General features: G+C 41.1%; 1 protein-coding gene across 7 annotated transcripts in view; it reads left to right on the forward strand.

Moving 5' to 3' along the window:
• SPATS2L (spermatogenesis associated serine rich 2 like) overlaps positions 1-13,604 on the forward strand; it is a 78,738-nt gene that overhangs the window by 13,268 nt on the left and 51,866 nt on the right. For 3 of the 7 annotated variants that reach the window (XM_039719146.1, XM_039719403.1, XM_039719321.1), the window contains exon 2: positions 4,677-4,749. The exons of 1 other annotated variant lie outside the window; for it this stretch is intronic. The gene's annotated coding sequence lies outside the window, so the exon portion shown is untranslated. The remainder of the gene's footprint in view (positions 1-4,676; positions 4,750-13,604) is intronic. 3 more of the 7 variants (XM_039719232.1, XM_039719491.1, XM_039719561.1) reach the window with 1 other exon arrangement.

Raw genomic sequence — 13,604 nt, forward strand, 5'->3', positions numbered from 1 at the left:
CTAATCTGTGTGGGTGTTATGGGTCTATTCCAGCTCCAGTACTGTCAGGAGGAATTGGATTAGGCCCATAATGCTTTGGGAGTAAATTATTGACTGATGTTACATTAGGAGGAGTAAAAAACTGAAATTATGAGAGATCATTGGTAGAATAAAGGTGCTTACAGATATCCTATAAAGGTGCATACAGATATCCTATCATTTGCCCAACTGTGATATCATTGTGTGACTTGTGTCACTGAACAGAAATCTGATGTAGGATGAGAGCTGGTCCAGTCCTGAAGCTTTTATTTTGTTGTTTCCCAGTCCTAATGTCAACAGATTTTTTTTGTCATACAGTTTCTAGCAAATACCAGATGAGGATGGTTTTAGACAGAAAGCCTTGTACTGCTTTTGTTGCAGTAAGAAGTGCATGTTGTAAATGTTGATATGAATTGTTCTCTGAAGGCTGGCTCCTGCTGAGTGTGCTTTGCACTGCATGCCCTGGCCAGGATTAAAAACTGCAGTGCACAAAATGGAGCATCTTGAGTTAAAGGCAGGCAGAGTTCAGCTTTGGAAGTTGTTGTTACTAACTGACTGATACTGGCAGGATCTTAGCACTGTGTTGAAGTGTAGCAGTGGCAGACAGGGAGGAACCCTGACTGACTACATCAGAACCTGCAGTCTGTGTTGGGCGTAAGGTTGAGAGTAGATGTCTTAAGGTCTGACTGTCAGAGAAAGTGAGGTTTGATTTCCATGTGCTAAACAGCTGCATTGGCAGGTAGGGAAATGTGACTCACTAGCTAGGCCAAAAGCAAAACCCAGAAAAGGGCCAAAAAAGTCCAAGTGCCATAATCATCAACAAAATCGCACTTTTTTGGTATGTGGACCAGCAGACTGTAAATAGCCTTTGCAGTCATTCATATCAGTATTCAGAAGATCCCCTGCCTTGTGCTGACTTTCTTCTCACCTAGATGTTCCATCACTGGCCTCACCAAAGAAATATCCTGAAATAAAAGCCAGCTGTCTATAGTCCAGTGTTTCCTTGTGTTATCAGCATTCATCCCAGCTCAATATGCCTCCAATTTCACTATAAACTTAGCTTTTAATATTTTTTAAAAATAAGCAAAAAACCAACCCAAAACAGAAGCCACACAAACTATTCTTAACAGACTCTGGCAACTTTCAGTTAATTATAGTGCTGCTACGGTCACTATATACAATCTGGGATATATTTAGCACGGTATTTTTGGCAGGTGTGCCAATCCTATTTGTGGAGGATATTTACTTGGGAATGGAGGGATTGAAGGTTATGTTTGCTGTTGGGGTCTAGAAGGCTCATGGGTCTGCAGTGGAATTAGATGAGTGCAGTGTTAGAGTTTTTGAGCTCTTCTGTGTAATGGGTGTGTTGTGAAATCCTAGGTTAAGGCTGCAGTCAGGGTTAGACATCAGAAGAAAAGGGTCAAAGGCCTTGTTTTACTATTCTGAAGAGTAAAGATTCCTGTAGGATGAGGACTCCAATCTAGAGTGTTATATAGCTCGTGTTATGCTTTGATTCTGCTCTTTAGGTTCATTAAGGGCCATGTCACAATGAACAGCTATTCTGATCTGGATTTAAACGTCGTGTCTGGTTCTTCTGTTGTCACATATCACATTAATACAAGGATTAGGGAGCTGTCAAAAAGAGTCACAGCTCAAGATGGGGAGGGATTAGAATACTTGGGTTATTTGTATGTCCTGCAGGGCTGTAGCACTGCAATGAGCACTGATTCCTGACAGGTGTTTGGGCTTATGTTGGTTTTGGTGCAGTTGTTTGTCACTGAGCTCTGGTGGATGTGCACTTTGGTGATGTGATATCTGAAGCTCTGTTTTTTCTCTCTTCATACTCTGCAGTGGAGGACAATGTGTTGAAGGTTCTGTGAGGGGGTATCATGTCATCTCCATGCACATGGCCTTCATCAGCCATGGCTCTTCCACAGAGGAATACGGGCCAATGTTTTTCAGCCTGCATTCTAAGGCCTACATAGTGACAGCATGCCTTCCTATTCCAGCATCTTTTCGTTGTTTGAGAATAAAAGTCACTTGACTTTTCATAAAAATGGAAATTTATATATAATTGACCTTTCATTATAATGGAAAATTACTTGAACATTTGCATGTTAAGTGACAGTATTATCTGTGATGATACATAAGTCAAATAACTTCCTTATAACTGTTGTTGTACCTTTTCTCACGATTTCCTCCCTCCGCCCTTGAGTAATTTTTTCCTGCGTAATGTTTGATAACATGTCATGGACCATTGAGTAAAGACAAAGTGGTGATTTAGGGGAGATGATCAAACTGTGGAAAGATGTCCTATAGAATTAATTAATTTTTTCAAGGTAATAGATCTCATTTGGTCAAATTTGATAGGTGTGGTATTGCTTGGGAAGAGCAAATCTTTACTGCGTGCAGTAAAATGGGGAGGGTTTAGAATTGTCCATATAGTGTGCTGTTAGCTATCTGCTTTGTTATTTTACAGTGATGCAAAAGAAGAACTTTGGACTGCAATTTTTTGCTTACGTTCCTTTGTGTTTTAAAACAGTTTCTAATAATAGCTCTCAAGGGGCAATAATTATAATTCTGGCTTGAATAATTTCATACCAGTGACCATATTTCTTGACCATATTAAAAAAATGGGATTCTGACATTATCTGTCACTTTCTTCTTCAAATCTTGTCAAGTTCCAAAGGACAAAAATTGTCAAAACAACTCATTGGAGGAAAAAAACATTTTTTTAAAGCCATAAAGCTTTTCCCATTTGACTTTTTCAGGTTTTAGTTTTTCAGTGAAGTTGGAGAAGATTATCCTACCTAGCCTGGGTTGAAAAAGATCAGAACTGGGGTTTAGCAGGTGATGTGATGCAGGGAAAAGGAGGAATCGCTAGGATGCCTCAGTGCAATAATGTCTGTGATCTGATTTGCTGTGTTTAAATCCTAAAAATACTTCCTGCAGATCACAGGCACTACTGGAAGGAGTTAATTGTCTGGATGTTGGCATAAGAAGTGCAGTAGCTATTAGGAATGTTTCTGTCTTCTCTGTTTTGATTCAGGTGCTCACTGGACAAAAGGGATGAGTTCTCAGCCTTTCTTTGTGTCCCTTTGAGGGAAACAGCCAAATCTTGCCCTTGCTTGCCCCAAAGAAAAAACTCCTGGTAGGGCCATCACATAGGTCTCTTCCCCAGTGCTTGGTTGGGGTATTCTGCCCAAAGGCAAGGAATTGGGTGTGCCTCCCTCACCAGGTTTCCAACCCCTCTATTCATCTCATGGATCTGTGCCTGTTGTGTAGATTCCAACATCCAGAAATGCTCTTTAACACTGACATGTGTGAGTACTTGTATTTCTTCATTGAAGCATCACATTTTAAATTGCTCTATTCATTCCTTTGATTTTGAACATAACTGTGACTCAGCCAGCCATGCAGAAATGTGTGTAGATTGTAATGGACTTTGGGACATAAGCTGTGAGTGTTTGTTGTGGGAGTCTTTGCCAGGTGAAGTGCTTCAGGGAACATCTGGCTGTTTTGGATGCAGCAGCAATTAAGAGCTTTCTGCCTTGCTTTAAACTAAAACCTGTGATGCTGACAGGACTTTCACAGTCTAAAATTTGTTTTGGCCTTGGCAAGATATGTAGTTTCAATAAGGATAAAATGAATTAAATATGAAAGCAGTCACACTCTTCTAGTCTGTACATAGAGGTAGTATTTTGTAGTACAAAAGGAAAAATTTGTAAAGACAGTCCAGTCATAGTGGCATAGTAGAGGCTGATTTCAGCAATCAGGATGTTCAGAAACATTGCAATATTCTTTTAGGATTAGCTGAGGGACTGCTAAACAGATCCAATTCCAAAGCAAACAAGGACCAGTGTGCAACTCATTTAATAGCTGCCAAAGAGGAATAATTTCTATCTGGCATGCATGGTAAGCCATAGACCATGACTGCCTTGTCCTCACAACTGCACAAGAGAATACAAAGCTTAACTACTTCCCTGCACTGATGAAATTGGGAGATCAGTTTCCATTCATCCGTGTACAGATGTAAACAGGCACTCAGTTTTCCATGTGGTTGTGTGTCTTTAACTTTGGGGACAATTCCTCTGAAATTTATATGTAAATCAGCAAAGGCCTTGTATTGCGAACAAAGTGCTGGTGTAACGCTTTGGGTTTCCCTTTGTTTCATCTGAGTTAGTATTCTTGAGATGATAATGTTGTTTCTGGAGAATGACCACAGTGAAACTGCACTAGTGCTGCTCAGAAAGGTTGGATTAGTAGCTGCTATGCACCTACAGCTCTCTTGCATTAATGATAAAACAGTTTTTGTTGCTTAAGTTTGTCTTTCTGCACATCCCATGTACTGGCTAGTTTGAGCTTAAAATAGGTGCTTTAAAAACGGGTTTGTTTCAGTGGAGAATTGTATGTGTGGTCAGGAATGGGACTAACAACGGAGCTTAGGTGATTGCCTAAGCTTTCATGGCAGTGAAGATAGGTCTTAGAAAAGATAAGCCCTGTAAAACAGATAAGGGCAACCCCACGTGTTGACCACAGCAGTAAAGGAATGAGGGATATTTATTTCACTAAAGTCTTCTGTAAGAAGAGAGTAAAGCAAAATAAGAAAAAAAATAATTAAGTATTTGTTTGATTGTTGTTTTTTTTTTAACTTCCAGCTATTTTTGCAGGAGATACAGTCTTTTGGAGAAGACAGAAAAATAGGAACAGAAACTGGAGTAATTTGCAGTGGTAAGATACTTTTTATCTCTCTTTGCTGATCCTTCTGATAGGAAGGTTCTTTACTTACAGGTCTGTCAGTGCAAGAACAAGAAGCCAGGAACTTTGGGGGCTGCTTTCACCAGATAAGTGCAGTCTATTTGAACATCTTGGAACTTGAATCATCTGGAAATCATATGATTTCCCACTCTAGCAGAGTGCCTTGGGTTGGGAGGGACCTTAAAGATCTTCTTGTTCCAAGCCTCCTGCCATGGCCAGGGATACCTTACACTAGACCAGGTTGCTGAGAGCCCCATCCAGCCTGGCCCTGAACACTCCCAGGGATGGGGCAGTTTTTTCTTCAGAGTCTATCATTCACCATTCCATATAAATTTCTCTTCTTCATCTTCTTTCTCTCTGTCAGTGATTTGACTTACGCTATATGGTCCTACTGCTTCTCCTCACCATCTCCTCATCTTTTGTAATTGTTTGAATGACTGTAAAGATGTAGCATGGTTTGCAACTGAAAGTTCTGCTCAACTGGTATTCTGAAATCATATCACACTAAGTATAGTCCAAAGTGATGTTCAGAGGGCAGTGGGAAAGGGTAGCATTGTAATTATTAAAAAAAAAAATTAGATGCACATGTAGACTACAAAACTGAGAAATGGGGGCTCTGCAATTGCCTAATTTTAGAGGTCCAAACTCCATGGTTTTTGTCACTTTTTGGAGAAAATATTTATTTGAACATATCAAGCAATTCCTTTTGCCATTTTGTCCAAAGGAGGCAGTTTCTCTGTGTCCAGCATGTTAAAAATCATAAGCTAAGTCTGTTCCAAGCCTGAATCTAACAAGTTTAAAGTTTTAAGGACCTCATCCTTCTGTGTAATTCTAATAGAGATGACCATTTTTTTCAAATGTCTGTAAGGTTCTCCAGTTTCCTTGCAGCTTAGGACACTTGGATTGTGTCCCTTATGAATGGCTTCCTGAGAAATCTTCACTGAATCACTTAGTTCCTCAATTTTAAATCTGTAAGATGGTATAACAATACTCCTGCATGGTGTGTCAGAATGATAAATATGATTATGTATGGAAGTTTCTGAAATGCTCAGGCATTATAATAAACAGATGGAAGAAGTAATTTCATTTGTACATTATTTACTTCATCCACCCTGTTTCTTTGGTGGAGGTAGGTATGCTGTTTCTTAAGGATTTCCTTTTTGCTTTAGATTTTTTACACAGAATTGCCACATGGCAAACTTTCAAATCTTGTGGTAGTGGAAAGCTCACAGGGAGTGGCTGAATAGAGTCAATCTGGTAGTTAATACTTCAGCATACTAAACTCGGTAGTGGTGAGCTGTGTGACTTCCTCAAAGGAAAGAAGATAAAGATACGTGCCCAAAGTGGTTCTTAGGCATCTGCTGATCACAAGTGTGGCCAAGTACATGATGAAATATTGCTTGTCTGGCTCTGAGCTCTGTACAGTAAAGCAGAGTGACTCATTGGGTCAGTTGCTGACCAGAAGTTGAGCTGTCAGAAACAGATGGGCTGCCTAGAGAACGAGATATCTTGGAAGCATCTCCACCCTTGTCAGCACTGTTACACAGCACAGGGATTTCTCAAAAGCAGTGATTTCTGGGAAAGATGCTGGTTTTTCAGCTGCACTTGGTCTTCCACAGCAGAATGATACCTTGTGGCCCTGAGAATAAGGAAACTTGCTGGCTTGTTCATAAAGATCTGTATTTGTAAATCCTGTACTTGGAGGGGTAGTAATAGGGAGGTCAGTGAAGATCTTAAACTTGCAAAGGGATTGTTTTTCAGCTCTGAGAAGCCTTCAGGCTGCTACTAAAAGATGGCTGTGTGTAAATGTTCTTTCTGCAAATGAGGCCAAGATCTTTAGTCAATTCTGAAAATCTTTTCCTGTAGTCCCCTCCACTTCTTTACCCCTCAGCAGAATGAGAATAACAAATGCTTCCTCAGACTGTAGAGCTGGGATAAGGATTAGATATATAGAGGTAAAGTGCCCTACAAGTATCTAGAGAAATAGTTTTTGTAGACACTGAATACTGAGGCAAGTTCTAGATCAGAATCTGAGAAGAGAGTACACCAATCTGGGATGGGTTTTCAGTTTGACTTGCTCTGGTGAGTTCACCCTGGCCAGCAGCCAAGCACCCACACAGCTCCTAACTTACTCCCTGCAGCAGCTCTCCACAGGGGGATGGAGGAGAAAATAGGGAGAACAAAAGACAACTCCTGAGTTGAGTTAAGAAAACATTTAATAGGTCTGCAAGAGCTCAGGGGGTGAAAAACAAGCAGCGCAAGGGAGATGGCACACCAGGTGATGGCAGACTGATATCCAGCCAGTCTCCAAACAACAGCCAAAAAACTTGCTTGAAAACAAAAATACCCTTTTCTTCCTTTATCCCAATTTTTATTTATGAGTTGAGGATGCATCATGTGAAATATCCCTCTGGTCACTCTGAGTCAGCTGTCTCACTTGTGTCCCATCCCAGCCTCTTGCCCACCCTCAGCCTGGCTGTGGGGGTGTAGTGGGAAACAGGGGTGGCCTTGATGCTGTGCAAGCACAGCTCAGCAGTAGCCAAAACACTGGTGTGTTGTCAGCACTGTTGTGGTCACAGAGCCAGAACAGGCACCTTATGGGTTGCTGTGAAGAAAGTTAACTCCATCCCAGTCAGACCCACCACAACCCCAAATCAAACTACATTTTTTACTTAATTTTTAATTCAAAAAATTAATGGTATGGAAAACTGAATGATAAGAAGAACAAAATTCTGTTGTAAGATCTTAAGAACAGAGTATTCTTCATTAGAAATGTTTTCTTATATGTGCAGATGTGAAATTTTCATTAGAATCATGCACCCCTCTGAAACAGTTCAAAAAGACTCCTGAGAATTTGCTGAAGTTCATTTGTCACTGAAAGGTGTGTTAAAAAATTGTTTCAGGAAATTCAGTAGCACTTAAGTGTTTATCTGAATAGTGTTTGCAAATTCAAGCTGACTCTGTCCTGCAAGAACAGTTCTGGAGAAATTTTACCCAGTGTGAACATCACACCTATGTCACAAATGGGTAAGTCTCTAACTGCTTACAGCTGCATCTTGTTACTGTCTGTATAAGTATGTAATTCTGTGCCTTAAAACAATCAACTCTGTGAGTCTTCTATATCATTGAAACTGGACTGATAAAATGCTTTCAAAATTGAAACGTTAATAATTAGATTTATGGGGTTATCCTAAGAAATGGAAAAACTGAAAAAAAGAAAAGATTTTGACATAGGAATGAAATCTTAGTTCACTTCTTAAAAAAATCAGTGAATGGCCCTGTTCTTCCCTGCAACACCTTACTTTTGGTTATGTATGCTGCTGTCAGTGAAAAATAACTGGCAGCTGTGTGATGCAAAGAGTTCAGGTAATTCAGATTAGAGTTTACTGATTACTTTGATGAATATCAAAGTCTGAAACTGAAAGCAAGTTGAGCTTTCATGGATCTTTTAGATAAAATAATTGATATTAGAGGAGACTCTTGAGTTCTTGAATTGATTCTTTATTTTTAGAGTATTTGGCCTGCTCTGTTATTGGTGGCCCTTCTTTATTCCACTTGTTAATATGAAGAGAGATAAGTATTTGTTCCTGGTAGTGAAAAGCATCACAAAGCATACACAAATGGGTAGCAGTGTGACTGGTCTAAATGTCAGATTTCAAGGCAGTCACCTCCAAACCTCTTACTAGGTTTGTCAGTCAATGCTGTCATTCCAGGAGAGAGATGACATTATGGGATTTGGTTGATCATGCAGTAAGCACAGTGAAACTGAGACTCCAGTGCCTTCATAAAAAGTTCAATGCAATTTCTCTTGCCTTTTTAACATTGAAGCACTGACTTGAATGAAACTTTCCTTGTATGGTGGAGAAGAGTGAACATACTCATAAAAGACAGCCCACAGTGAAGGCAAAATAGAATTGCTCCCATCCAGTATGTTTTGAAATAGTTCAGCTGTAAAGGTTCATGATTAGAGCAGGTAGTTTTTCTTTGCCAGTGATAACTTCCATTTTTTGTTCCCTCTATGGAGCAGGCAGTTGGAACAGGTTGGAGTTATGGAAATCTTTGTTTACAACAGCAAAGGAAGAAATGTTCTCTGAGGCCACTAGGATGGAGTGTGTATTCTGCTAGAAGGGAGGATAAAGGCAGCAATTTGTGCCCTGTCCAAAAGCAAGGTGTACGTGGGGATAAAGTGATGAAAGAGTTCTTGTATTTTTCTCCAACTGCACAGTTCAGGCAGTTTAAAAAGAGCCAAAGCATTCCCTGTTGCTGTGCTCTGATTGTGAGCAAGGTGGCTAGACTGTCTGATCTCAGTTAATGAGCAGAACCCCTGGAAAATAGTGATAAAGTTCAGGTCTTGGCAAGTGTGTCAGTATTATTGGCAAGTAAATTTCATGTTTAAGGAAGACAGCCAATGGAGCTGGATCTCATCCTGTGCAAATTGTGTCTCATACATGGGTCTTTCTTTTTTTCCTCTGTTATTGGAGAGTCCCAATACTGAGCAACTATAAATCCAGCTCTCTTCAGCCAAAGTCCTAGGTTCTGTGGATGCCAGTGACAGAGCTCTGTTAACCACAGAATCCAGTCACAGCTCATGTCTGCTGCCTGCAGAGCCAGCCCTGCTTGTTTTGGTGTGTGGCTAAATTGGAGATGTGAATTTGTGGCAGCTCTGACTGTGCTTTTGTCTACAGTAAGAAATCTGTATGAGTGACTGCCAGAACTGCTTGTTATGAATGAAGGTGATAACTTTGTGAATGGCTTCATGAAAATACAGTCAATTTGTGAAGGACTAGCTGTTCAGGAGTCACCTCTGCCTTTACTTGGTGAGGCTGTAGAATAATGAAGGAAAGGCGTGACTGATGCAGCGCTTTACTTGATAATAAATGCTGTGATCAGCTCTTCTGTGTCTGCACAAGCCACAGTAACTTCCTGCTTTGTTAAGTTGAACTTTGCTTATTCCAAGTTTTGCTGTGATTTGGGCTTTTTGGGAAAGGATAGCTGACTAACAGGGATTTCATTTAGCTGTTGGGGAACCCTTGCTTAGCTGGTGTTCAAGAAGTGCTTTGGCTATGCTGAAGTAGCTTCACTGAGCCCCAACAAAACCCATTTGATTGGGGAATTCCTAGCTAGCTCAGTTTATTGTCTGGCAGTTCTTACTGCTGACAGGATGGTTAGAGCAAGTTGAGATACTGAGAGTTTGACTTGCTGAGACTTTGGCTTGCTCAGTGTGGTAACTGTTAACCAGCACTGGGTTTTTGATAGTGCCTACATGCAATATATAAGAGCTTGTCAGTGCTGTTGTAATGTTGCTAATTAACAGCAGTGAGAAGAGAGACATAGCAGTTAAAGAAGTTTTGAAGTTTCCATACAAAACATGCTTTTTAGTGTGCTTGTGGTGGATTGACCCTGGCTGGATACCACCAAAGCCTCTCTGTCCCTCCTCTCCTCAGCTGGGTAGGAGAGAGAAAATGTAACAAAAGACTTGTGGGTCAAGAGGACAGGGACAGATCACTCAGCCATTATCATCAGGCAAAACAGACTAGACTTGGACAAATTAGCTTATTTTATTACCAGTCAATAAGGATAAAGATTAAAAACCGCTAAATTTTAAAACACCTTTCCCCCCAGCCTTTCCTTCTTCTCAGGCTTAACTTTACTCCCAAGTTCTGTAACTGCTCTCCAGAGCAGTGCTGGTGGAAGGGTAATGCGGGTCATGGTCAGTTCATTACACATTGCATCTGTTGATCCTTCCTCCTCAGGGAAAGGACTCTCCACACTCTTCCCCTGCTCCAATGTGGGGTCCCTGCCGTAGAACACAGCCCTCCATGAGGTTCACCAACACGGGGCCTTCCCACGAGCTACAGTTCTTCACAAACTGCACCAGTGTGGATTCCTGCACTGCACCAGCAAGAGTCCCTTCCCATGGGGTGCAGTCCTTCAGGCACAGCCTGCTCCAGAGTGAGCCCCCTATAGCATCACAAGTCCTACCAGCCAACTTGCTCTAGCATGGGCTCCTCTTCCCAAGGGTCCACAGGTCACTGCCAGGAGCTTGTTCCAGTGAGGGCTTTCCACAGGGATACGGCCTCCTTCAGGCATCCACTTGCTCCAGAGTGGTGTCCTTCACAGTCTGCAGGTGGATCTCTGCATCCCTATGGACCCCCATGGGCTACAGGGGCACAGCTGCCTCACCATGGACTACCCGGGAATCTCAGCTCTGGTGCCTGCAGAACCTCCTGCCCTTCCTTCTCTACTGATCTTGGTGTCTGCAGAGATGTTCCTTTCACATATTATTTCTTAGTCCTCCCTCCACCTGCAATTGCTGCTGCACAGCTTTTTTCACCCCACCCTTCTTAACTGTTATTCCAGAGGCACTGTCACAGCTGCTGGTGGGATTGACCTTGGCCAGTGGCAGGTGCATCTTGATGCTGACTGGCATTGACTCTATTGGACATGAGGGAAACTTCTGGCAGTTTCTGACAGAAGCCATGCCTGTAACCCCTCCACTATCACAACATTGTCACACAAACCCAGTGCAGTGTCGGAAACCTGCTGGTGTCCACGCTTGCCCAAGTGGGTTTGGCATCCTTTAGCACACTGAGAGTTTCAGCTGTTAGGGCCTGCAGCCCTAGTAACTAGTAACCTAGGTAACTACAAGTTAGAGCTTAATTCTTGAACACTGAATTCTGTGCAGCAAGTAGTATTTTACCTTATCCTCCAAAGCTGTCTTAAAGATTCATCTTCAGAAATTCTGGACAAATGCAAAGTAAAGGTTTATCCACAGATTTTATAGTTTCCTGGATTCTGGCATGCCATAGATCACTTACAGTAAATAGTGTAAATTCACTTACAGTAAATACAAATAGTTGAGCTGAAAGATGCTCTAGAATGTGTACCTGTGCTATACAGTAAAACTGAGCTTACCTGTCTTTGAGAAAAGTACTTCAAAATAAGATGTACTTTTATTTTCTTGAAAATGTTCCTCACTAAATAAAGTATCTTCTTTTCATTCTGTTGATAGTTACTGCATTTGCTGTCCATATGTTGCAGTTAGTCAAACAGCTTTTTATCTCTGGGTTGCCCTTTCCAACTTAAGAAACCTGTAATTTAAAAAAAAAATTCAAAACCTTAATATACCTGTCTAAACAGGGACCTCAGTTCATGCATGTCAGCAACACTTGATATGCTATTGACCTTCAGAAACAGAAAGGCTTTTTGAGATTGTCCCCTGACTATTGGGGAGGGTGTGGAAGGGGGGACTGGTTAAGGTGCTTTTGCATATTTTTAGCAGTATGCAGTCTGCATTGCTTGACTGTACTTTTGCAATTAATGTTGATGTAGCTGGGTAGTGGGGGTTTCAGTTGAAAAAAATGTTGAGTTTCTTTTGGGGTTTACCTCTAAAAAGTGCAGTTCAAAGTCCAGTGAGTGCTCTAACAGCCGCTTATTCATGTGTAATAGCAATTAGGTTGAAGGACTGTATGAAACAATAAGCAATTATGGATTAACTTATTTATGTGCTTTTGTTGTTGTTTCCAGGAATACCTTTTGTTAACATTAGAAAATCAATGTTTTCCTCGGCACTAGGAAGGTGGGGGAGGAGAGGAAGGCTGTTATTTGTCGTAAATCTGAGAATACCAAAATGTTATTGGTAGTGACAATGTAGTGTCTGACTCTACAGGTACTGTTAATATGGGAATACTGCTGGGCCTGTGTCTGTTCATTGTGGATATACATCAGGTGATTTTACTAGAGAAACTCGTAAACATTTGTTAAAGCTTTTATGTACATATATTTTGCGTGCGTACATATGTATATAATATATAATAATTTAAATACTGTTCAAGGAAAAATTTGCATCTTCTTCAAAGGAACTGTATGAGGTGACTTGGTTATAGAAAATGAAAGGCTGCATTTAATTTCAGTGTTTGGTTTTGGAAGGTTCAGACTGCTTTGCCACATTTAAATCAGGTGTTTACCTTCAAACATATACATAACCACACTGACTCATAAAGTATGCTTACCTATACTTTGAATATGTGTTACTTACCTGAGGTCTCACCACACTAAGGCTTCTTCAGGTCTGTCATGCCTCCAGTTGAGCACCTGGCCTTATCAGTTCACTTCAGATGCTCTTTATTCAGGGAGCACTTTCAGAGCTCTGGTGAAATGCTTCCTTCCCCCAAACTCACTGTAAACTTGCCAGTTCATCATGACTGTGGTGCTTCCTTGTGCTTGGTCAGGGCAGCTCTGATGACTCCTTCTCTGTCTGCAGTTGGGGGGGGCTCCTGTGGGACCAGCAAGAGGCTGGTTCAAGTCCATGTAGCTCTTTGAATTGAAAGGATTATATTTGCTGAGAGTCAGCCTTGCGTATCTAACAACAGTAAACTGGTTCTTCAGAGGTGTCTGAGCAAGAAGGAAAGGTGATGTGGACTTTGAATACTTAATAGAAAGAAGGCTGAAATCAGAATAGCTCCAGAAATCAGAATATCTTTGAACTTGAGGTTTATTCCAACATTGAAAATTTACTGTACTCTGTTCTGCTGGTGGAAGTTTGATTCCTTGTGATAATTTATTTCTTGATGTCCAAAACGTGTGAATTTGAACACTTCTTAACATTCACTTTTTTACTTCTGCTCTTACTGTTTAGAGAAAACACTGTGATTGAGGCAAGTAATACTCCCGCTTCACATCCTTCCCTGTTAGCATTCCCATGCTGTGCTCTTGTAGCAGTCCACATTTGGGCAACCGCAAAAGCAAATGAGCCGACGCTGTCTCTTGGCATCCCTTTCTGGGCTGAAATAGGAGCCAGCATAAATGGCTTAATAGCTCAAGTCCCT

Source organism: Passer montanus, unplaced genomic scaffold, assembly GCF_014805655.1.
Source record: "Passer montanus isolate IOZ18808 unplaced genomic scaffold, ASM1480565v1 scaffold1, whole genome shotgun sequence".
Classification (NCBI taxonomy): domain Eukaryota; kingdom Metazoa; phylum Chordata; class Aves; order Passeriformes; family Passeridae; genus Passer; species Passer montanus.